Source organism: Dinoponera quadriceps, unplaced genomic scaffold, assembly GCF_001313825.1.
Source record: "Dinoponera quadriceps isolate SergipeBrazil2010 unplaced genomic scaffold, ASM131382v1 scaffold1352, whole genome shotgun sequence".
Classification (NCBI taxonomy): domain Eukaryota; kingdom Metazoa; phylum Arthropoda; class Insecta; order Hymenoptera; family Formicidae; genus Dinoponera; species Dinoponera quadriceps.
The window spans coordinates 1,831,725-1,855,682 of record NW_014555567.1 but is presented as its reverse complement, the minus strand read 5'-3'; the positions used below and the strand labels follow the sequence as shown (position 1 = coordinate 1,855,682).

The 23,958-nt window shown below is 44.2% G+C and overlaps 1 protein-coding gene and 1 long non-coding RNA gene across 5 annotated transcripts in view; one reads left to right on the top strand and one right to left on the bottom strand.

Annotated features, from left to right (window-relative positions):
- The window catches only part of LOC106744675 (prolyl 4-hydroxylase subunit alpha-2), a 148,890-nt gene that overhangs the window by 72,855 nt on the left and 52,077 nt on the right, over positions 1–23,958 (top strand). For 2 of the 4 annotated variants that reach the window (XM_014619619.1, XM_014619615.1), the window contains exon 2: positions 17,248–17,304. The exons of the other annotated variants lie outside the window; for them this stretch is intronic. The gene's annotated coding sequence lies outside the window, so the exon portion shown is untranslated. The remainder of the gene's footprint in view (positions 1–17,247; positions 17,305–23,958) is intronic. 4 annotated transcript variants of the gene reach the window in all.
- LOC106744681 overlaps positions 1–23,958 on the bottom strand; it is a 69,745-nt gene that overhangs the window by 13,449 nt on the left and 32,338 nt on the right. The window lies entirely within an intron of this gene.

The following is a 23,958-nucleotide window of genomic DNA, read 5'->3' as shown; positions in this document are numbered from 1 at the left end:
CCTCGACCATGGAACGACATAAAACAAAAAATATAGCCGAATGAACGGCGAGGTTGAACGCAATCGGAACAAATCGCAGTCGAGGCGAGAAATTAGCTGAAAACGCGTTATACTCGGTTTTTTTATTTTTTATATTTTTTTCCAGTGCGGTTTCGTTGCATACAACGTCCGGCAATATGTGTAAATTTCTGTACAATTTCGCCTCCCTGTCGCGTCAGCGTAAAATGTTATTTGACGCGGACAAACTTTTCGATGTATTCAACCAATTATTCCTTTTCACGTGGCTTTTTCGTTTCACACGTGTATTTCTTCTTTTTTTTTCTTTGCACTATTTTTTAAGCGTCGCACTTAACTGCGTCAATAGTTACTGACGTGAAAATGAGTCGTTTTATCACAACGTGAATCTGTCTGCCTGATGAAATTTAATGCCTGCTGATCAGATAGAACGGCATATGAATGATTTGCGACATGGCGATGAGTGCATCGCGAATTTCGTGCATTATAAGTAATGTATTCTCATTCGATGTCTGTTTAGACTTTTCCACAACTAATGTTTCGCGAAACATAAGAGACATCCCTTACATCTTATGCAGACATCGGGGTGAGCTGGCATATTTCGCTTGTAAATGTTGAGTGCCACGCAAGCGCGCGCTCGCTTTCTCGCTTCGATTTCAGTTTTTCATCTTTTTTCCGGCCGTTTGACTTGCAACTTCTGTTCCGCATTTAAAACGGAAATTAAGCGGCGTCCACCGACGAGTGTTGTGCCCGCTTGTCTCTCGTTGCTCTCGTCTTCTCTCGTACTTTACGTCGCGGCTTTTCTCTCTCTCTCTGTTTCCTACCGCTTCCCTCATTGCGCGAAACACAATTTAACTCCGTCTAGCGAAAACGCGAAAATCTTCGCGAAGCGGGCGCATTGCGTCGCGAATATTAACCAGTTTGCGAACTGAATCGAACTTGCGTTCGGGAGGGAGGAAAGTGTGTAACATGTGCGAGAAATTGCAGGAATAACGCCAGAGACTGACCGATCGAACCGCATTTTGCTCGCAGGTCAAATACGAGAAGCGAACGGCTTTAACCCCTCCGTCGGCGATAACTAGTGCAATTCACTCGGAACCTTAAATCTTTCACTGTTCATTTTCAAGACTTGGTTTAGAAACAGACCCCTTCTGAGTTACCTCGCAGTTCATTTTGAAATCTACAGATGACCGAAGTAAAAGTAATCGTATCTCATGGTACGCGAAGAAGTTCCACTTGTGGAACCATTAACGCGATTGCTTAAAAAAATAAAGTCAGTCAGTCAGGTAGCATTGAAAGAGGAGCTGACGCGAATATCTAAACGTCTCTTTCTCTATTTCTATCTATTCGCGTTTCCAATATCGTGTTGTATTTGCGGCGAGTTACATGCGACTAGGAGACGACAAGAGTTCCAACGGACGGTGCATCACGTTGCGGCCGATGCGCACATTACGCTTATAGGGAGATCGTGTAGCGTGACTTGAGACTTTGGGAATACCGCGAAAGCAATAACGCACCGTCACGGCTCGCTACACTGTCAGCCGCATGCACGTAGTTGGCGTGTGCACTCGGCGTACCTGGAGACACATATAGTCGCGCAAATTTCCACGTATCGACGTAAGCGCGTGTCGTTTTGATATACGCGTCGCGCAAAAATATACGATACTTCCGCCGACGCGCATTTGTACGCAAATAGATGCGGCACTAGTCGCGTTTATTCGCTGCGAATAAAAATTGAGGATTCCGAATGGCGGCTGACTACATCGAGTTGCACTTTTGCGGCGAAATGGAGGGAATCCGTTTATTGCAATTTTTACCGCGTGATTTCCTGCCATAAAGAAAAGTTACCAGGACTGCCTCGTAAAGTTTACGGTAAAAATACCGGGGGAAATTGATCTGAGTTTCGCGGGGTATCCGTGTGAGAACCGTTGAATTCGTAATTAGCGATCTATTGGCGCTCGAAGGCGTTAGATATCTCTCTTCCGAGAATATCCCTTGAAAAGGAAAATCCGTTCAATTTATTATGTACACGCTCGCACGTAGAATCGATTGTTTTTACCAATGTTCATCCGTGTGGTTGAACACGATTTTCTCAGTGCTGCATTCCTGGGGTGAGCCGCTCTTTCGGAACGTGTATGTATAAACACGTGCGTTGCTGCACAAAGAGACGAGACAAGACGAAATGCAGACACGCGGTGAACTCTCGTAGTTTGAAACGTCTTCCGTTGGAATTCCCAGCATCCTCAATGTTCCAAATGCCCTCCAAAGGGGCACTCTCGCGCCCCTGCGCTCGTAGGCCGAAGCAGGATATTTCCAGCCAAGCTACTCAGCGAGGAATTTGATCCTGCTGCGAACGCTCGAAATCGCGGCACAGTATAGAGAGTGCGTTAACTACCACGAACTTTCCACCCCTTCCTGCACTGAGAAACCCATTTAGTTGAATTCTTGACTATGGGCGAACCAATTTTTTCTTATAAGAACCAAGGTTTAGTTCTCTGAACGAAAGATTTGGTTCTTTGAAACTTCTGAAACTTCAAAGAGCCAAACCTTCGGTTTGGACAACCAAACTTTGGTCATTACAACCAAAAAATTGGTTCGCCCATAGTGAAACAAGAATTTAGTTGATTCAACTAAACGGGTTTCGAGAAAGCATCGTTTTGCTTTTAATATTTAAACGTGTACCGAAGGGACACTATCGCGTGGTTCACAGGATGCCGCTCTCTCTCTCTCTCTCTCTATGAGAGAGAGGGGGAAAAAGGAAGAAGGAAAATTTAGCGGAAACGTCGGACGTATATCGATCGACGAAACACTTTTTAATTTTGGCTGAACGTACGAAGAAACGAGGAAAATTCTGCTGGATCGCGATGAATCGCGGCAACAAGCGGGTTTTCGTAACTTCTCTATAGGTGAAAACGCGTGAAGAGGGAGAGAGAAAAGGATTCTTGGTCAATTTTCGACGGCGTATCCCTCTTGAGCGTTCTATCCGCTTCTGATCGCGCGGCTATTACGCGCGCTCGGCGAAATTAGGGTCGTTTAGCTCGGCAATTCCTGCTGCGCCGAATGTCTATCGGCTGGCTGGAAATAGTGCCGCTAAAGGGCAGAAAGGACCGCGCTTATAACTGTCTGCCGGCGGATTATCGACGCGATATCTCGCGGTTTGCCTCTACCCGCCCGGCCGTTCACCCACCCGCACCGTATCGTTAGCATCATCGTGGCGGAGAGGGAGTATCGACTGGATATTTATCGCCGGTCACGTTTCGCACAACGCTTTCATGTTACGGGCTCAGCTACGCAGTGTTTCGGACGCCGCTCGTCTTGTTATTACCGGTACCGTTGCGGACCCGACGGGTAATTCATCATTCCGCCGCGGCTACGGACGCTTCATCAACGATGAGCGCGAAATTTCGCGGTCGAGAGTGTCGAAAATGCTCGCGGGCTAATTTAAAATGTCGCCGTTTCCCTTTCGTGCAGAAGAATTTCATTCCTCTCTGCTCGAATATATTACTTTTATATATTATTTTATATTTTCGATATTAAACGTTCAGACCAGCGATCCTTGAATTTTCCAGACAAACTCGCACATGTTTCTCGTTATTACAATGACGAAAATATTTCGATATACGCAGGATAAATAAATGATTGGAAGAGGTTGCGGTAAGTTGATAGCGTATGTTTAATCGTAAAAACAGAGATAAAATATGTCGAGCGTTCTAATTGTATCGTATATCAGATATCACATTTCTTCTGTGTAAAATCGATGTACCTCTGTGACGGCGTTTCAAGTTGCTGAATTCTCCGTCGCTTAAAGGTTAACGAACGGTAACAGCGATCAGAGTTCGAAACTGACGTGGCGGAACCTGCTTTGGAACGGTTTGAATCGAAAGCCGCACTGGAGTTTCACCTCGACTTCTCAATGCCGCTATCCTTTATCGGACCTAAATCGAAATTACTAAGCCACTGCGAAATTGTACTGACGGGGGGTTTCCAGGCGCGATGTAAAATCTGTACGACGAGCGCACGCGTATATTTGTACCTACAGATCGTACGTACGGGCAACGTAGAAGAATACACGCGCGTGAGAGAGGAGGCGACTCGAAAATGGTAGAAGAGGAGTTTTACGCGCGGATATCCTTCCTTCTTCACCTCTCAAGTCGCGGAATTACATGGCTTGTTCCAATTCATGTGGAATCTAATTCCCGGCGAAACTTAATGTATTAATGCGTGTCGGATAATAAACGCAAATGTTTAAATTATTCCGCGCTTAATCCCGCGCAGAGTTCACCTCTAACGAAATGTTCAACTTTCACGTGCGCTTCCAAGTACCCGTAAAGATCGTGAGTTTTTTCTTCCAAAAGTTCCACACTGAGAAACGCATTTAGTCGAATCAAAATATAAATTCTTGTATCACTATGGCAAACCAATTTTTTGATTGTAATAACCAAAGTTTGGTCGTCTAAACCGAAAGTTCGGTTCTCTGAAGTTTCATAGATTTCAAAGAACCAAATCTTTGGTGCAGAGAACCAAACCTTAGTCAAACAAGAATTTAGTTGATTCAACTAAATGGGTTTCTCAGTGCATGTACGACGAATTATTACCTTATATCCACCACCCACTGCGCGAATACACCGCGTCAGATGATCGAGTCAGCTGCAAAAGAAGAAAGAAGTTGAACGTTCGCGTAAAGTCAACGAAACTACGTTCGTTTCTTTTTTTTTTCGCACAAATTATCGGGTCGCGTCCAGTTTAATCCCGCTTTTGCATTCGCAGCGGCGAGCCCGCCCTCTTTTTTTCAGATCGTACATCAGAGGTGGCGTACCCTTTTTTCTGCATTTGCCAGCGTCAGGTACACACATGTACTCGCTATCCCATTGAATATGCAATGAGAATGTGCTCGGGAATTCCCCCCTCCTCCCTTTTTACCAACTTTTCATCTCTCTCTCCGCCGTCCCTTCTCCCTTAGAAGCTCAGACCGCTGGACTTTCTAAACGAAGATGCAATTTCGAAAGATCACGACTGCTCTCGCGTTGCGACCAGAAAGGAAAAAGCGAAATTCGCAGAATGCCTTTGATATTTTTTGGCGCAGTGACTATAGCGGGGAGAGAACTCTAATTTTTCTCTTTTCCCTTCAATTTGGAAAAATAGATTACGTCGTGTATTGCGCGCAGGAACCTACTTTAACGCAGTCAATCGTAAAAAGTGAAGCGAGGCGTTAATGTCGGAGTCGTGATATAACTTCCTTAAGGAATTCTATCGTCCAAGTTCTCCCTGGAAATCTTTATATATATCATCGCAAAGTACGTAAATGTTCGCGAACTTCGCAGCAAGGTATATCGGATAACGATATTATTGACACGGATATTGCACACGGATATTGTAAATAATAAGTTTGGTTGAAGGAAATAAAATTTCGAATTTCGAATAAACCAAATTTGATTTTTATCAGAAATTCTGTTTCCCTTAACCAAAACACGGTTCGGTTGTTCATACGGAAAAGAAAGATTAGCTACCGTAGTAACAAACTTTTTTGCTGAATTTGCTACTGCAACAATTAAAATTACTTACGTTACTAAATTTTTAAAGTCCATATGTTACAATTAATTTAGCTACTGAAGCTGATCTTTTTTTCCGTGCAGATAGCTCCAACCAAATTCATTTTTCAGTGCTGTATTTCTTATTCGACGCTCCTTCCTTTTGCGCATTCAAACGATCAAAAGAAAAAAACGCGAGTTGTCATTCTTTTTCTTTCTTCTAAACGCATTTTGTAGCGCGAGTGCTACTCTAAGTCAATGAAAGAAAAGTTCATGGAATGCACACCGTGGTAAAGGATCGAAATTCCTCCTGGACCCTCGGCTTGTTATTACGGCGCGTGTTAAAGCACAAACTCCAAAACAGCGTTTCTCTCTCTCTCGTTATTTCACTAATTGTGACTCCGTTGCCGCCTTTTTCTACTCTTGTTTTTGCTCCCTTTAGAGTTGAAACATCCACCGCGGCTCGCGGTAGCTACTCCGCCGCTTCTGCCTACCATCTCTTTATTCATTGATCCTTGAGCTTTCTTTCACTTTTCCCGGCAAAAGTCGGCGGCGAAACTTTCAAGAGAGAATCCCTCTTGCTCGGTTGACTTCCGGTACTTTTCAGAAGAGCGTCGTCGACATTGCGGTTTGTTTTACTCTTGAGACGGCTTCCGTAAATTGTTCGCATTTAACGTCGCTACATCCGGTACATTCAAGACTGTCATCCTGCTCCGCTTGGGCAACAAATCTCGAGTTAATTAACAATAGGGTTCCGTGTCTGCCGCAGCGAGTTGCGGGCCGCGAACAGCAGCACGGTGCCGGCAAGTTGTAGCGCCAGATTTAGAATAATTTCGACCGCGCAACAGTGTTATTACACGCAGCAGTTGCATGCACGCGTTCGTCGTGTAAGTGGTTTACACACGTAGCATGTTGACTAACATGCCGTGATTCTCGTTTGTGTAACGCGAATCCGCGGCGGTATACGCACGGACGGGAACTCAGGATTTTATTTCGACGAAATTTGGACTCCCGCTTATCTACCGCGCGCGTGATGATGATTAAAAAAGCGAAAACAGGGAATGGCAAAAAGAGAAGCGTCTTCGTGAAATTTCGTCTATGAGGGAAGCGGAGCATTAGAAGAGCTATACAAAAAAAAAGAATCAATGTAAACGTAATTATTTGTTTTTAGCCTCTCAGATCAAGTAGTATTCTAAATTTAAAAGAGTATTTATTCGAATTATGTAATACTTTTTTTTCCACTGAAGAAACCTAGTAAAGAAAATATCATATTCATAAAATAAGTATCTACTTGTACAAAGAAAATATCACATAGTCAATTCTAGTAAATTTTTCTAGTAAATTTTTACCGGGGAGTGTTGGAGTAATTATTTTACTTAAAGCAAATAAATGATTTAAACTATAGCACTTCTTTCCAATGCGGAGAAATACGCGACACAGTACGTAAAGAAAACTTGAATTTCCACTGGGGGAACATAATTCATCGACGTTGAATAAGTTCAGTCGCTGAATCGTCGTTCTCGTGGCCTTTTTTCTTTATCTTTCTTTTTTTTTTGTTACCAATGCCGTCGTACGCCTTTTCTAATAAATCGTGGGAGAATTTTAGCGCACAAGGTCGAAGCATTAGTAGGCATTAGTGGGAATTACTCGAATGGGGCATTACCTAATTAGCATTTGGCTAATTCCCCCGCTTAAGTAATAGCGTCTGATTCGAAGCTGCTCGATTTCAAGAAAAAGCTCGCTCCCCTCGCACAACACGGAGGAATGCCCCTCGAATTACCATAAGTATTACCGTTAAGAATTATTATTCGCTACCGTGCGGAATTAGCGTGCGAATTTTTGATCGCCGTTTTACTTGTATCCGAGTGCAAATTACTCGAGAGTATCGAATACACATATAGCTGCCTTGGAATGGTGATTTTTCGGTATATCTCCTAAGTCGCTAGAAGCAGGGAAATACGCCCGATTAGTCGTAATTTGTGATCAACAGTTTATCCCGTCGACTTACATCGACCAATGTAAGCTGCGGCTTCGCCGCTCTGGTAATCCTCGGTTATCTCGAATAGACTCGCTCAGTTCCGGTTGCCGCTAGCGTTGCTTGATGGAAACTTGGCTGTTGGAATCGCCGAGTATGTTCGGCAGCCGCCGAATCCTATCGGCGCGCATTGAACGGGCATCCATCCTGCTGGCGATGATCGCGTCCCGAAAGCGCACAGCCCCGATACTTGAGCGTTCAACTGCGATTGATTCCACTGAATAGACAACTATGTCGCGGTTATCGGGCGCGAGTTGTCGGGCTTGATATCGTATTAAGATGGCGGTAGAGATAGCGGTGATCCGCAACGAGTCGGCACTTCCGTCTTTCAATCGCGTTCAAGTGATGTACTACAGGTTGTACGCGACCGTTGTAATCCGCCGTATTTCGCTCGCGAAACAAAGGAATCCCTGGGGAAATAGCGCGCGTTACGTTTTGTCGCTCGCATAGATAGTGTTTTCCGTGGCTTTGTAAAGAGGGAAAAAACGTTTTGTTTGCCGGTCGAGAGCCGAAATAATTACGCGTTATGCGCGCTTAAATGTACATGACTTGTTATTCCGTTTCATGGTTTAACAAATTCGCCGAATACGCGACTACACCGGCTGCATTGCCAGTGACGCATGTTGTAAACTGTTGTTGCGCACACGTTGCAATAAAACATAGTTGGTTTAAAGTTACATTTTATTTAATTGAATTCTATTCGCTGCAGAGCAAGATCGGAATGGAATGATTCGGTTAATATTGCCGGGCTTGCCCACAGCTATTTCGCGATGAATCCACGCGGATTTCTACTTCGCGTCTGCGCCCGCGGACGTCTAGCTTCGTGGATTTGTTTGTAAAAAAATAAACCACTTTAAAACGCGTGGATGTACGCGGGTTACGACACACTTATTGTTACGCGTTTATGCCGCGCGCACACAACAAACACAGCGCGAGGATAAACAGGAAATGGAGATTGCTCATTTTCATCTCTTTCTCTCTCTTTTCCTTTATTTAAATACAAATAATTAATGTGAACTCTGAACTGCGGTGTATTTTTTCCGTTTTCTTCTCGTTGATACGCTCTCACGAGAAGGTGATTAACATAATTTCAAACGCGTTCTTCCATAAGAATCACATATTTCCCTGAGCTCCCGCGGAGAAGTAAAATTTCGCCGTTACATCCATTTGATATATATTTATGCCTCGCATAAAAGGAAAAACGTGGTAGGAGCGGGCAGGTAGGAAAGTTACGGAAAACGAGAGAATTAGGAGAGGAAACGGTAATAAAGATAAGATGTTAAGAAAGAGAGAAAAGAGAAAGAATAAAAATGCAATCCGGATGACAGAAAGGGGATGGGAAAAGCGGGGGAGGAGTGTATACGCGGGATAAGAGCGCGGAGGAAATCGGGATTAGGAAATAGGATGAGAAAATCGCGGAGTATGTATGTGGCGGCTTGTAAGAAAGAGTAGGCAGATAAGAAAGAAGCGAAAGGAAGGTGCACGCATGTGGAACAACGTGCGAGTGAAATATGAGACGGGCCATTAGGCCATCTGCGCGCATAGAATATTTTAACTTCTCGCTTAGACCACTTCTCGAACGTTTACCGGGACGAAGTGCCGCGAGAAGTGTCAAAATATTCCCGAGGAATAGAAATTTAATACGAGGGTTGGAAAGGCCCAATTGTTTTCCACTTTCATCTAGACTCGATGCAGTAACGCTCGTACAATCCAGGGGGCAGTTTTGTAAATCTATCTATAACTAAGCCATGACTGGACTCTATGAGCCATCCTTGTTAGAGGCATCCACGCCATTCAAGGCCTATCCATGAAATTCCATTCAAGATTTATCTTTGTAAGCCATATATCTAGACCTAACGAAGACATGATATTTTAGGGCATTCGGCGTTATTATAGACGATTCATTTCTACTTTGTCCCTGCCATTTTACTGCGGGGAAGATTTTCGCTGAACACGTAACCGGCGATGTTCCCGCGCGTTAATTTCGTACAACATCCGTAATAATCAGGTTTGGACTCACTACAGCTATTTACGGTGAAGCAGAAAAATGCCACGTTTGTGGGCTTCAAAACGATGAATGTCAGAGATAAAAGACGGGCGAGGTGAAGAGACATACTCGCGTAGTTAAATATTCCAGTAAAAACGAGAAAATGGAAAGAAAAGAAGAAACTGCAACTTCCAATTATACGTGCAGTTGTAATGATTTCGTAAAATATACGCGTAAATCGTACCCTTCGTCGTTGCGCTTAGCGGCGTTTACGTGACACACAGTCGCCGTGGAGACACGTCGTCGAGTTTTACGAGCAATTGTAAACGTCCCGGCGTGCAAAGCGATACAATTACCGTGCCGCCAGCGATGAATTTTCCTCCTTTTTTTCTTTCGCCTCTTTTTGTCGCCGGCGACACGTATGCGCTTTTAGTCGTCGTTCATTCGTGTGAATTAACCGCTGTAATCGCGAGCTGAAGCCAACGAGGCGACGAGAGGAAGTGTATGGGAGAGGTAGAAATTTCCATAATTCTCGCAATTCGTTTCTGGCCTAGAGCCCTTGGTCGGCGGAAGAGAGAGAGAGAGAGAGAGAGCAGGGGGTGACACGGGGGCGGGCCAAGGGTGGCGCAAAATATTCGCCCGTGGCTCTCTTTCATCTCCAGTTCCGCGGCAAAATGCAAATGGTCGCATTGTTCTGTGCAGCAGAACGGTGTTCCGTCGCGGGGTGGAAGGAATGACGGTGGTTGAAATATCGAAATGTCGTTGGTGTTCTTTCCGCCTACCTAGGCCAGCGATAGTTTCGGGTTTTGTCGCGCGATATCGCAGCTGCCTTTGATGCAACGGCCGTTGCGAGCGTTTTTATGCGCGCGACAAAAGTTCCGTCTGGGGCGAGATATCGTGTGACGTAGAAATTTTATACCTGGTTCTACAACGCCTCTCCTCCCAACCACCGGATGTCGATTCACAGCCGATTTTTTCCCGACGTGCACTCTCCGAGGAATTCGGTTAAATCAATTCCGAACGATCGAGGGGAAATAAAAGTTTGCGGCGAAAGAAGTTTCGACGAAGAGAAGATAAACGACGAAATCTCGTATTCCTTGTTAGATGTATATACTCCGTTCGATCGTCATTGCGATAATTGCAGCGGCAAGAGAACATCGATCTGCATTTACAAACTGAATATGTCGATAATCTCGCTAATATGTTGTTTCATTAAATTCTACGCACGATGGAAATCGACCACGCGCGCGCGAGCATATTAAATAATAATAATAATAATCATGGCCCGTATGTACGTAACCCGCGGTTTATTCATTGTTGCAGAATGTATTGGAATTATTTTTTCCTCGCAATATATCGTAGAGCGACGTGCGCGGACTTTGCCGTTTAGCGCTTATTGTTCATACACGCGTGAAAGGTTGATGGTATCGCTCGTCGATCCTAACTTTGTTGTCATTGGCCAGACACCATTCTGTCCTATTCACCACCGGACACTGTCGTTCTATTCACCTTTTGTTTCACGGCGGCAGTTACGTCCAGTCAAAGCCCCGCTGGCTTTTGTGTGCGGCTGCAATAACGCGTCTCTTTTTCCTCGAATTCCAGCGACTTTACCATCGATATTTCTATCGGTATTTACACGATTCACGGCGGCGGAAGAAACCCTTTTTGCATAATCCGAATAAACAAATAATTTCTCTGCCACGAGCAGAGAAGTAATTTCACTCCCTCGCGTGAAACTTTGCCAATTATGATTCAGAGCGAGCGCCCCCTCGGAATAGGTGCAACGGCTCACTTTGTTCGTTAACTGTCCGTAGTATTTCGAGTTGCAAAGTCGCGCGCGTCTCTCGAAGACGGGGGAAAGCTGACGCGATAAAAAGTGTGTGTTTCGGATAAATTATACGATCGAATTAGTTTCTCACTCAGCTCACCCTCCCGTCGTCCGTGTAAAATTTTTTCCAAGACACTCTTTTCAGAACGTGTCACCTCGCACGATCAAGCGTGTAGCGCCTTAAGATATCGCCGATTTGGCGCGAATGGCGTTTTGTTGATGAACCGCTCTTTTCGCTCGAGAGAGCGGAGAAAACGCGGAATAAGTTTTCCGGCAAAGTTTTCCAATATTTTGTCGGTTCCAGCGGTAATAAGAACGGTGTCCACGTGGACCTGCGGGATGAAATATGCGACTGCTGCACTCTTCCTCCTCGGTGCGGGGGCGTCCGTCTGCGGTTCGTAGACCGCTGCGAGGCGTGTTGTTACTGCTGTTTCGTGCTCTTGTTTTACCTTTCTTTCCAAGTGGCTACCACAATGTTGCCACGGTTTTCGACAGATTCATCGGCGGCCACCGCAACAACGGCAACAGCATTTGCGGTATGATATTCTCTTCTTTTTCGGTATCCTCGCGATAATTAAGCCGAGGCATTCTGTTGCATAATTACAAAACATTGCATAAAAAGCGTGTTTTACGGGCGTTTTACGGGCGTACAATCGTTGTTATTATCTTAACTAGAGCGATTTTTAACTGTTTGATCTTTTATCGCGAAACAGATGCCCCCCCCCCTCTCTTATCTGGTTCATCCGTACATTGAATATACGTTGTGCCACGCGCTTAATGTTGCATACTATTTCGCGCTCTTTGCTCTACTTATCTACGGGATACAGCGATCCGACTGAAGCAAGTATTTTAATTAATTCGCGATCCATCGTGATGCACGTCTTACCGCGCGACGGGGGCACTTATTTACCCAACGTCGAGGCGCATCGTGTGCACTTTACGCGTGTAGCGAATTAATCACCCGGCGGCTACGATCTTGAGAATTACGGATATTTATAGCGGAGCCGATTCTGATGCAAATGAGGGGAGGTCTTCCATCCCGATAAAGTCGTTCGCCCCGCTTACCGGGTGTACCACTTTAAATTATCTGATGCGCTCTCTTCCTGCAGCGATAAACCTACCCACCCGCTCGCTCGCGCAGGAAGGAAATCGGCAATGAAAATACTTTATCAAGTTCTCCGTGCGAAAAATTCTTAAGCGCGAGTAACTTTGGCTGTCGCTGAATTATGCGGAAATATCTGCTTCAATTCGTTTGATTAAAATCGCCATTCGGAATGGTAGCCGAGCATATGTACACGTATACGCACGTGTTTGACAATATTATTATTTTAATGCTTATTTTTGCGGAAAGATGTATGTAACGGTAAAATCAGTGAAAGTTTTGCATTTGGAATATATTGGATATTCGTTTGCGTGCTAATTTCATTTTAACGTCGCAGTTTATGCTGGGAATATGGGAAACCGATTGAGATGCGGTTTACGAAGCCCGTATTCGCCGCATTTTCCCAATTAGACGCGGCTGACGAAATTCGTCGCGCGAGTGACAATAATTTCGTCGCTCGCGAGCTACCTCACAGGGAACCCTCGTTAAATTACATCGGCGTCTAGAGGGGCACGCGCGCGTTTAATCAATTCCTATGGAGGTGAAATAAGTCGTTTTGCAATCGTACGGCAAATATTTTTCCTCATCGCATCATGCAAAAGCACGGACGTTTCCGCCGCGGAAGGATCCTCCTTCGCTGACGGTAATTACGCGCGATGCACTAAGCGGCGCGTGCTATTAAAATCCACCAGAATGGTATTCGAATCGAAAGTTTATTTCTTGTTTTCCCGAACATGATATGAACGCTGTGGAATATATGATCGCGAAAGTTTATCCTTTTCAGCCCATCTATTTTATATACGTCTGTCTCATTTGTACGTACCGAATAGCGGTCCAATTTTGCGCGCCCTTTCACCTCCCTTCGGATCCTTCTCTGTCTGCCCTTCCCCGCTCTTTCACGGATATTTCTTTTTCCTCACGTTTGCTTGATCCGCTCAGTCATTATTCAACCAGCCCAATTTCCGGCCACCACTCGCGAACAAATGAAAATGTTTGTCCGGAAGATTTCCAGGTTTGATTTTCCCCGCTGGTTTTCTTATTCTCACGTTACCCGCGGCAACGTAATGCTCGCGATTTGTTTTCGACATCTCCGGGATGTAAAACATATTTCGTGGATTTTCGCCGTATTTACGGGAAGCTTTATGCGAGTCTGTCACTTCTTCCCTCGAGGGCACTTTTGCGCGTCAGAGAGAAAGAATGAAAAATTAACCGAGTTTTAGATCGTGTTATATTCGAGCGGCAAGAACCGCGACAAAATGGCGTGAGGTTAATCGGCATTGTCCGGCACGCGGTGGAAGGGAATCGAGCGTGTGGATCGAGTTTAGCATCAACGAGGGTCTGTAATCCTAACGCTCGGTCTGGGTCGAAGGATCTCGCGGTAATCCACGGCTAGGATCGAGCTTAAATCGCTTCTCGTGACACTAGCTGAACAATCCTCGCCCCGGGCTCAACATCCTAGACAGCTACCTCGACCGTAAAGGACCACTCGAGCACCGTAAATCCATCGTCGCACTTGATCCTGGTACCGAAGTCCTCGGCATTATCCTTCCGGAGCACATGCTTTTTTTTCTTTTCTTTTTTACAACCTCCTCTCGCGGAACGTTCGATCGATAAAAATCGATCCTCCCGCGAGAGTAGCGGCACTTTGTGCCGCAAATGGCGCAACGATGTAAGAATTCGAAATGACGACGGAATAACGCACCGAATATGACACCGTTTTACGTAGCGCACACATCCGTCACAAAAGTTTCCCTCGCCAGAGATCCCGCAGTGATCAATATCTGCCGTCCCTAATCAATATTCGTATTTGGCGTACTCTATCAAGATTGAAAGCCCAAGTTTCAAGTAAATAAAGTTACTCCGTCGTGCCTTGTAACCAACGTATTCGTTCGCACCTCTCTCCCCCTCTCTCTCTTCATTCCTGTCGTTCTATCTCTGCTTCTCCGGCCTTCTTGTATAAGTCTCCGAAACTCGATTGCATACAATCGATAATTCTAACGTGAAATTGAGCTTTGGCAAAGAGGAGACGCCGGCTAGAGGAGATAGCGAAGGAAGAGGAAGATGAAAAGGGGACAGAAGGATCGATTCTTTCGTTTTGGTCTTTTTAAAATTAACCTGGGCTGTAACCGATGAGGAAGGAAAGCTACGGCAGAGCTGAATCCACGACGGGATATGCTGTGGATTTTCTCCTGACCGCATGAAATGCAGAGCACGGATACGCGGTCGCGATATCGGCACGTCGTGTAGTAACCCTTAAAAAAAAAAGAGCTTCGCATATTCGCTAACGGTTGATTTTTCTTCTACCATCGATCGCGATTCTATTCTTTCCCTCCTCGATACGGGTATTCGCAAATTCATTTTACAGCTCTCAGAGAGGGTATTAATGAGATGGTTCATTATGCAAACGAGAACATGTCATTAACGCACGTTGAAGAACTTCTTTTTATACAAATGAACTTTATTATCGGCTGAAATTTAATATCATATTTGGTGGTACAAGTTGAATATTATATTATGAGAAGGGAAAGCTAACGTGTGTTTTTCGAAGAGAATTTTTTAATTTAAAAATAGAATCTTCAACGAGTTTTAAGTTAACCCTTCGTCAGCGAGATAACTCTTGTGTCTAACGTGGTTGTTTGTTTAGTTCACGTCTTTAGTCAATATATAATACGTTATAATAGCTTCTAAATCGTACGTGTGCGAGTTGTATTCTGACTTGAAACCGATCTCTCTCTCTCTCTCTCTCTCTCTTTCTCTCACTCACACTTTCCACCTTTAGGCGAGCGATCGCGAACAATCAATAATCCCGCCTCGTAAAATCGAGCACGAGCGAAACATGAGTTGCCGGTCGTTCCGTTCGTCTGGAACTTTAAAAATTAACCCCGCGCGCTTGTGAATGGCCATCCACCGAAGGAAGGAACGAAGGTAGGAAAATAGATACAGAGACACTCTCGTCGGCGTCACCGTCGATTTTCCAGCGATTCAGACTGGAAAACTCCTCGGGCTTTGCGTTCGCCTCCTCCATCTCCACCTTTTCCTCTTTCTTCTCCTCTCGTCGATACTTGGACGTCGTAAATCTTGCAACGAGAAAATGCCTCCCTTTTCGTGCGCCTTCCCCTCCCCTTCGCCCGCCCGTTTCCTCGCCCCGGGGCGAACGAGGGAAAACGGAGAAGAAAAACGGAGCAAAAGAGAAGAAAGCTCACGAAATGTTCTTCTCGCTTGACGACGCGTCGTCGTATTTATACAGTTGTAAAATTCAATCGTCAACCTCGGGTCGCCGAGAGAGAACTACTCGGAAAAATGTCTCTGTGTCTCTGGCGTCGACGTCACCATTTACCGGTAGAGTAAATCAGCGATTCTCAAACTTTTATAATGACGGTAGCTTTTTCTACGCGAACGAAACTCTGCACAGGGTGACAGTGTAAATACGAGAGTTTTGCACGTAATTAAACTCTCTCCTCTCCCGTCCGATTCTGTAACACGATTTTAAAAAGTGAGTTTTTCCTCTTTGTTTTCTTTTTTGTTTACTTTCTCTATCATGACTCGAGAGATCTATCAGTCGCCGCGAAGAAACGTCATCCCCCGAAACAAAATTTCGTAGACGCAAATTCCCGCGCAATATATCGTCGACGAACGGCGTGGTAAATTAGTGCCCAAATAGCGTTCATTGTTGGCACACGCCCGGGATCCGATTTGCGAAGCCCGGGACTGCTAGCTTAACGGGAGAGCTATCGACAATAGCCGGAAACAAAGGCGGCGGCCATTGTGATGCCCGTTCGGTCACATCGCTAGTGGTGGCGATATAGTAGGGCAGCGGAGGCAAAAAAAGAAACTAGATAGAGAGAGAGGATAGGGCTGAAAAGGAAGAAAGGAAAAGGCGGTTAATTTCCCATGAAAGTAACGATTGCCGCGGAAAAATAGTGAGAGGGAACAGACGCGAGATATATATATCACATACGGTCGACGCCGCTGACTGGTCCCCGGAGGCTGTGCTGGAGCACGCGATGTTTTGCTGCTTCTCCCGCGAACGCCAGACTACATTCACTTTCGAGGGTTATCAGGAGGTCCCGCGGGATAGAGGAGAGGGGGAGAGGGTCGCTTTGTCCAGCGGATCCCATATTTCAAGGGACCTCGTTGAAAAGCCCTGTACCGTACGTGAAGTGCGCGTACACACCGTTCGTATATGACCGTCGTACGTTTCTCCGCTAGGCTAAGGTAAGGGGCGCAACATTGACAAATGTCTCGCGCTTTTCCACTCTTCCGCCTTACTTCGGCTTTCTTCTCGTTTTCAGTACCCGGAAAACGCATACGTTACAGACGCGTTTCCGAAGTTCACTTTCGAGAGAGCGCGTGATTTCGTCGTGCGAGGGAGTCCTAATTTTCGTACAAAATGGGTCGGAAAGGAGGACGAGTGAGAGAAAACCGCGGAAAGGGGGGAACCGCATAGGAAAAAGCGATTAGAAGCGCGTCGTCATTTTTACCGAGGGGAGAAAAAGGATTTCTGGATATATATATGGGGACAATTTGCTTTTTATTCTGCTCGATGAGCGCGTTTTTATCTGTACCGTCGTAATCTAATAGACAAATTTTATATACGTCTCGTATATCTGTCATCCTTTTATTTATTCAAAAATAATCGTGCGTAAAAAAATAACAGATCGTAGGTTATTTAGTTATTGCGAGCGAGTTACGTGCAGAGTTAAAAAAAACAAGACCAGATGATGAGTCTCCGTTACCTCTCTTTTATTGCAGACCTCGTCTCTTCTCGGAAGCGGAGGGGGAGAAATATTTGGCAGTCGCGAGAACGAGGTATGTCATCTTATTCATGCGATATCTTTAATAATAAAACCACGCGAGAGGTAACGAATCTGACGTATGTGGAAATTCTTACATATGTACATGCATTGTGACCGGTATGCAAATTTGAATGACCGTCGCAAAGTTGAATATCCAGTCGGAATACGACGACGAGTGTAGCTACCATCGAGAAATTAACGTCGGACTCGTCAAAGAATCCAACGTTAAAGTCGCGGAACTCCGGCGCGCCGTGTATCAATCAACGTACCAATCAACGTGTCGATTTATCGGGAAAGTAAACACGCCGTTTCGCCTCGACGTTTTGCTGCATGCGAGCCGGTGGTGGTGGTGGTTTTGTTTTTTTTCCCCTTTTTTTACGCTCACTGCGCATCCGCCACGAAAAAAATGTTCGCTCTGCTTTCGCACCAATTTAACTTTGCGCATTCCATTACTGGACAGTTTCTGTTTTCCTCTATTGAGGCAAAGGTGCTGGACGGGGGGCTTAACTCCGTAATTTTGGATTTTAACTGGCGTATAATCGTCGACGGTAACGACGACACCGCAGGATAATAAATATTATCTCACCGACGATCTCCGTTCATTCTCTTGAACCCCTCGACGCGTATAACTCTTTTCTTCCCTCTGTTTCCCTCCGTTGCTTTGACCCCCTCACGTTTTGGCTGAGCATCGACATAGTCGTTTGCTCACGCACGTCCAGCTAAACTTGGCACGCCGTCGAATGCGCTTTAATTTGCAGGAAACTTGCCAATCCCGCCGCGTCGTTGGCTGTGCGGTATCTCGCGGGGTCCGCCGATGTGCGATGAAAATTTGAGAAGCGGTAATAGATTCGAAGAAGTAACACGCTTAATAGACACGAAATTACATCGCCAGCAGTCTGAATTAACTGACGCCGATTGCTTCCTACGAGATCATAACTTCATCTTTAGCATAAGAAAAAAAGAGAAATTAATTATCTTCAGATTACCGATAATCCACAGCTGTTGGCTTCTTGATCTTTTTACAGCGGAATTAAAGTTCTTTTCTTCTTCGTGCTCTTGTCGATGAATGGTTCTTTGAAAAACGAGTAGCTTAAGAGTGATACATCCCTTATTGATAGGATTAACGTCGATGATTCGGAACTTATTTCTCGAATTGATGACTTGGAAAATAATTAATTAAATTTAGGTAGTTTAATTGAGCGATATATATCGAGCATTGATTCGCCAATCGATGGTCGATCGATTAATCGATCGCCAGCTCACCTCGGCTACGCTCGATTTATATTCCGTAATGAAATGCGAAACGCGGCTGTGCTCGTTATATAGCTAATGCAAAATCGATAGTTCATTTCGCGGCCGCCACAAGGACGGGTTTTTGTTGAGCTGGCGAGAGGACACAGAGAGGTGTAAATTAGAGTGCACCCGTAATTGGATGAAATGCGATATCAGATCAAATGTAATATCGGCGTCGCGACGCTCGCGTACGTAGTGCGCGCGTTATCATTGTATTGCGTTGTTTACCACCGTCGATCCGTCACTTTAATATGCGTAATCGAATGATGTAACGGCCGAAAGTCATCCAGCCGGGCTTTCAATTAAACGGCACTGCGAAAAGGTATGACCCGAGTTCTCGCTCGAAGAAGTGTCTAATTCAGCGAAACGATCATTCAGTAATTGATCGAAAAATAATTAACCGTATATAATTGGATAACTCGGAATTTCACATAATGGGACTCACCAGAGGATTCGAGCGGATCGTGGTCTCGCAAAGTCGTTCACCGAAACTATTTCGCTGTTCGTCAAGTAACGACTATGAATACCGTGCTAAGAATAAGTATCGACGGCGATGTAACGCTATCGTCAGAGATCAGTCGTGGCAAGAATCCTGAAACTTGTAAATAGTTTCTTCCGGATTTGGAGTCGAGGGCACGCGGCGGCTTCGACGTCGGCTTCGACATTGGCCTCGCCGCGGCTTCAACAGCGAAACGGAATTTTCAATCTCGAAAAGGGGCATCGAGTGAGGCGCGCCGTCCGCCGACACGCGGCGGACAGAGGCGCGTCTCCTTTCGAATTCTTTGTCCCCTCCCCCCCCCCCATGATTTTTTCCTCTTTTTTCTCCTTCGCCCCTACGTGACCAGAAAGATGAGACCAAAGATTACATTATGGCATCGAAACGCGATACGCTCGGAAAGCAGATTACGATAACGCTCCCACACGCACGGCCACGCGACACGCACCCGGGATCGACGACTTAAGAAGGAGCGTCTGGAAATGTGAATGACCGAAAAGATGCGACGCTGAATACGCAAGCGAGTCTCGAGAAAATTCCTGTCACTCGCCGGGAATTTCAAGCGATCGTTCGTCGTCCGACAACGAATTAACGGCTCGTGAGATCGTCATCTCGTGCGAATCGCTATTCGGTAAGACCATAAATGCACGAACGGTTATGTAACTCGAACGTTCCAGAGAAAAGCTTGTATGCGAGATATTTTATTCGGTTATCTGAAATATTTAAGTATCGAATATATTTACACGCGTACATTGAAAAAATATTAAAAAAAAAAAAAATATTTCGTGGGTACCCATATTTACTTAAATAAAAAAAGAATTCCTTTTTTCTATTTAGATACAATGAACAATTGCTTTTTTCATGCTACGGTTTAAAAAATATATATATTTTCTCACTTGATAAACCTTTTTTCTCAGTAAAAATACGATATCAGTATAAATAAATGTTATTAGTATCTACTGAATAAACATTTTTTATTTTTTAAATATTTTTTTCAGTATGTGTATGCGTACACTACTTTCGAATGGATACTTCGTGTGAGTACTTGAAAATGCGAAAAGTTTCGTTTATTTCTGGACCACCAACCGTGGTGTCGAACTTACGAATTCTATCGAGATTGCTTTATGATATGAAGTATATTAACGTAGAATATGAGTCTGGCACAAAAAAAATCACGCGAATTACTTCTCCCAGTTTCATTCTGCTTTTGTCTATTATGACTTTATGTTTCGCGATAGAAACGTCTCTTCCTCTTCGGATCTTGCGAGTCTGGGTAACGCTGTCGCGCGATAAATTAATCCAATCGTTCCACCCACACGCGGCTTCCTCTGCCCTCCTTTGAGCTCCGTATACTCATTGCCACGTCGCATGACGCGTTATGTTACGCTTATATGCAACACGTCTCATCTTCGATCTTCTCGTCTGCTCAAGTAATAATCCCGCATACGATGTTATTTCCTGAAACATCTGAGCTAAGATTACACCTACGCGTTAGATAATACCATGGGCTTTCCCACAATTTCTGATATTTGTGTAGTAATAAGAGGTGCAATTTAGTAACTAATTGTAAATTGGATTAATTGGTAAAAAATCAAAATGATCGAAAAATTGTTTTTTTCTAAATCTCAAACATCGCGTAGAAGTCTTTCTGGCGATTTCTATGATTTATTATTTTTTTTCTTTTTTTAGATTTATCCTCATTTGAGATTTGTCTCGGGAAATTTCTTGGTGTCTCAGGTAAACGTTAAAACGAGTGCTCGAAAACTTCCGAAGTACACGAAACGTTGATTTGTCACAAAAATATCGCAATGATTTTGCAACACTTTAGTAAGGCAGGAGGCAGAGTCTATTAGAGAGTCTAATATGGTGCTCCAAAGTTAAAGCAAATATTGGAAATCGCGGGTTAAACGTCTACGGTGCATTTACCGTAACCCCTTCGTGTAGCGGTCAAAGGTTAACATTCGTCGAGAGTTTCGGTGGCCGATTAACGATTGAATTCCACCGAGCGGAATAAAGAGGGATAGAGTCGTCCCATTTGTGGGTTATTTTCCGCCTGGACATCCATTCGCCGATATACCTTGCTGGATTCATTCGTATTCCGGTACTGTCGGAAACTTCGCGATAATTCGATGTCTCGACGACTGCAACAGCAGCAACGGTCCCCGTCATCATCGTCGGACCAAAGCGGCCTACGTGACCGTCGCTTCCCACTAGTACACCTCCGTCCTACCCCGATTCTTCGTCTCTCCCAGTATCGTAGCGATATTACATAAAGCCCCAGGGCCGCGATGTATTATGTATTCTCTTTGACCGTATAATCCGCGTGCGTGCACTCAAACATATTCACAGAAAGCAAAGGAGGTAGTATTGCTATAACGCATGACAATACGCTTTTATAATAACTCTTGACGTTTAATCGTTCGAAGTCATCACATGATACATATTAAATCACACAAGATAAAATTATGGTAAATAATTAATGGACCTTGTAGAAAAGATTTTTACCATCAATTCAAAAGGATTTAGCTACATTTGTTTGTTCATCGCGAGATGTGTCGCATAAAATAAGATTGGCCTCGCTGAGGATTTAAGATGGTTGCCGCGACAATTCATTTTCTTTCTTTTGCTGTGTTTACTTGCAATCGAGAAAATGACTTCTTTTAATCTCACATGGAAAAAACTATGAAATATTCTTCCCTTCTGATGCACGCTCACGTTACCGCTTTCATTCACACCAGCCAACTTGCCTCGTTTTTAGCCACGTACGTTTACATACTCGACACGCAATAAGTATTTAACGTTCTCGCGAGTATTCATTGTTTTAACCGTCACTAGTGAAATTAGCTTGTATTTTTTTTTGTTTGTCTTTCCCTCTTTTTTTTTTAAGAAAAAAAATGCATTATGTCAGCGTGCGCGCGTAAAGCAACTGGATATGAAAAACTTGCTAATTGCCTCTCCACGTGCTCTTTTTCCGCTCGGTGCCTCTAAGTGCCTCGTGTGGTTGCCTATAAAGTCTGGCCCACCTAACATGCCGGCACTTTGTGACAAGAAATTTTGTTACGGCTGGCACAGCACCCTATGAAAGCACCCAATCTCAGGAGAAAAAGGAACAGATTTTCCGCGTCGCGCTTTCATTCTTGTAACTGTTGTTCCATTCGACGTAATTTTCTCAATGTAATTTTAATGTTTCACTGAATGTACGCGATGCAGAAGTCTTATCGATGTATTAATATCGTTAATGCGCAAACACAAGAACAATTACTGTATGTTATATTTAGAGATGCCCAACATTTCACCTCCACATGAATCGCGATCTAATGTCGCTGTGTTTTTAGTTAACAGGTTTCCCGCTCAATGAAACCATATAGACGAAATATGATAAAAATAACTTAAAACAAAGTGAAACACATTATGGAGGGATTTCATTACGCGTGTCTTTGTGTCTTGGCGTTATACGTCGACCGGCGAGAAGATGAAAGCACGTTTGAACGAAAAGCACAAAGTATGAGAGATAATAATTAGACACTCGGCAATATGGATGTTTTCCTTGCTCTTCTTTTTAACGGAGTTTTGCCCAACATACGAACGTATTAAAAATATTGGACGAATAAAGAGCACAGTGGAAAATGTCCTCTCATTCAAACTGAATATTAAAAAATGTAATGGCGGTCCGGAGGGGAGGAGAAAGAGAGAATTAAAATTAACTTTAATTCTTTGTCGAGTATGTTGCGGCGTATCACGACGAATTTTATGCGGAATCAGGAGCCGGAAACAGGACGACTAGTTAGAGAGTTATAATTATGTGTTTATCCATTCATATAAAATGACAGTTTTCTACCAAAGTGTCAGGAATTTGAAGAAAAAAAGTGGGTACAGAATTTTCGATAATTTGAATTGCACAGAGAGGATATGAATGCGCATGTTGTTTACATTGAAAAATATCCTTTTTAAACCGGGGACAGTGTGCTAACGGTAATTCTTCGCGAGGTTCGAAATATTTTTTTCCCTGTTCCTTTTTTTTAAATGCCTCTCCGCGCTGATTTACTGCTCACACGCCGCATCGGAGTTTCAGTCATCGGGGGAGGAAGGGCGCGCGCGATCCTTGTTCTCGATTTATCGGGGTCAGAGATATCGATAAGACGCGATCCGCGACAAGAGTAACAACGCCCTGAGGTCGTGGCGGCCGCGAAAGTAACACGATCAGATTCGATTTGACTAACGGTTCCTCGGCGGCATTACCAGAATTTACAGAACACGCCTGATATATAAGCGTGCGCACCGGGGACGGAATATCACCGCGATTTATGACGAGCAGCCTCCACTTTTACGCTCTTAACAAATCTTCCTGTAAATTAAAGGACGGAGAAGTGAGTTCACTTCCATTCATCTTCGCCTAGAAAGAAACGTTCAAAAAATTTCCCTCGTTACATTTAACTCGCATAATCACGAATCCCTCATAAGTTAATTACCAGTCCCGCCTAGATATATTTCTTCATTATTTTTTCAGCATATTTTTTTTACAAATGTTTTTACATAACTTTTCCATGTTACATTTTCTTCATAAAAATTAAATATTTATTATGGTCGATATTGAAAATATTCCATATTTTTTTAGATATAAACGGTATACCTGCGTTATACGGAGCGACGTCAAATATTTATATTACAAGCGCGGCATCACGAGATAATTCCAACAATAGATAAATAAAAACGAACAGAAGGGACAACAACGCTGTATAATTCTGCGACTAAGGGCGGCGGTTTTACTGTCTCTCTCTCTGTTTTTTTGTACACCACGAACGTCCGTCGAAATTCCGCGATGGACCTCGGGCCGATGCATAAAAACTCGTTTCATGAATTTTTATGAACTGTCGCCGG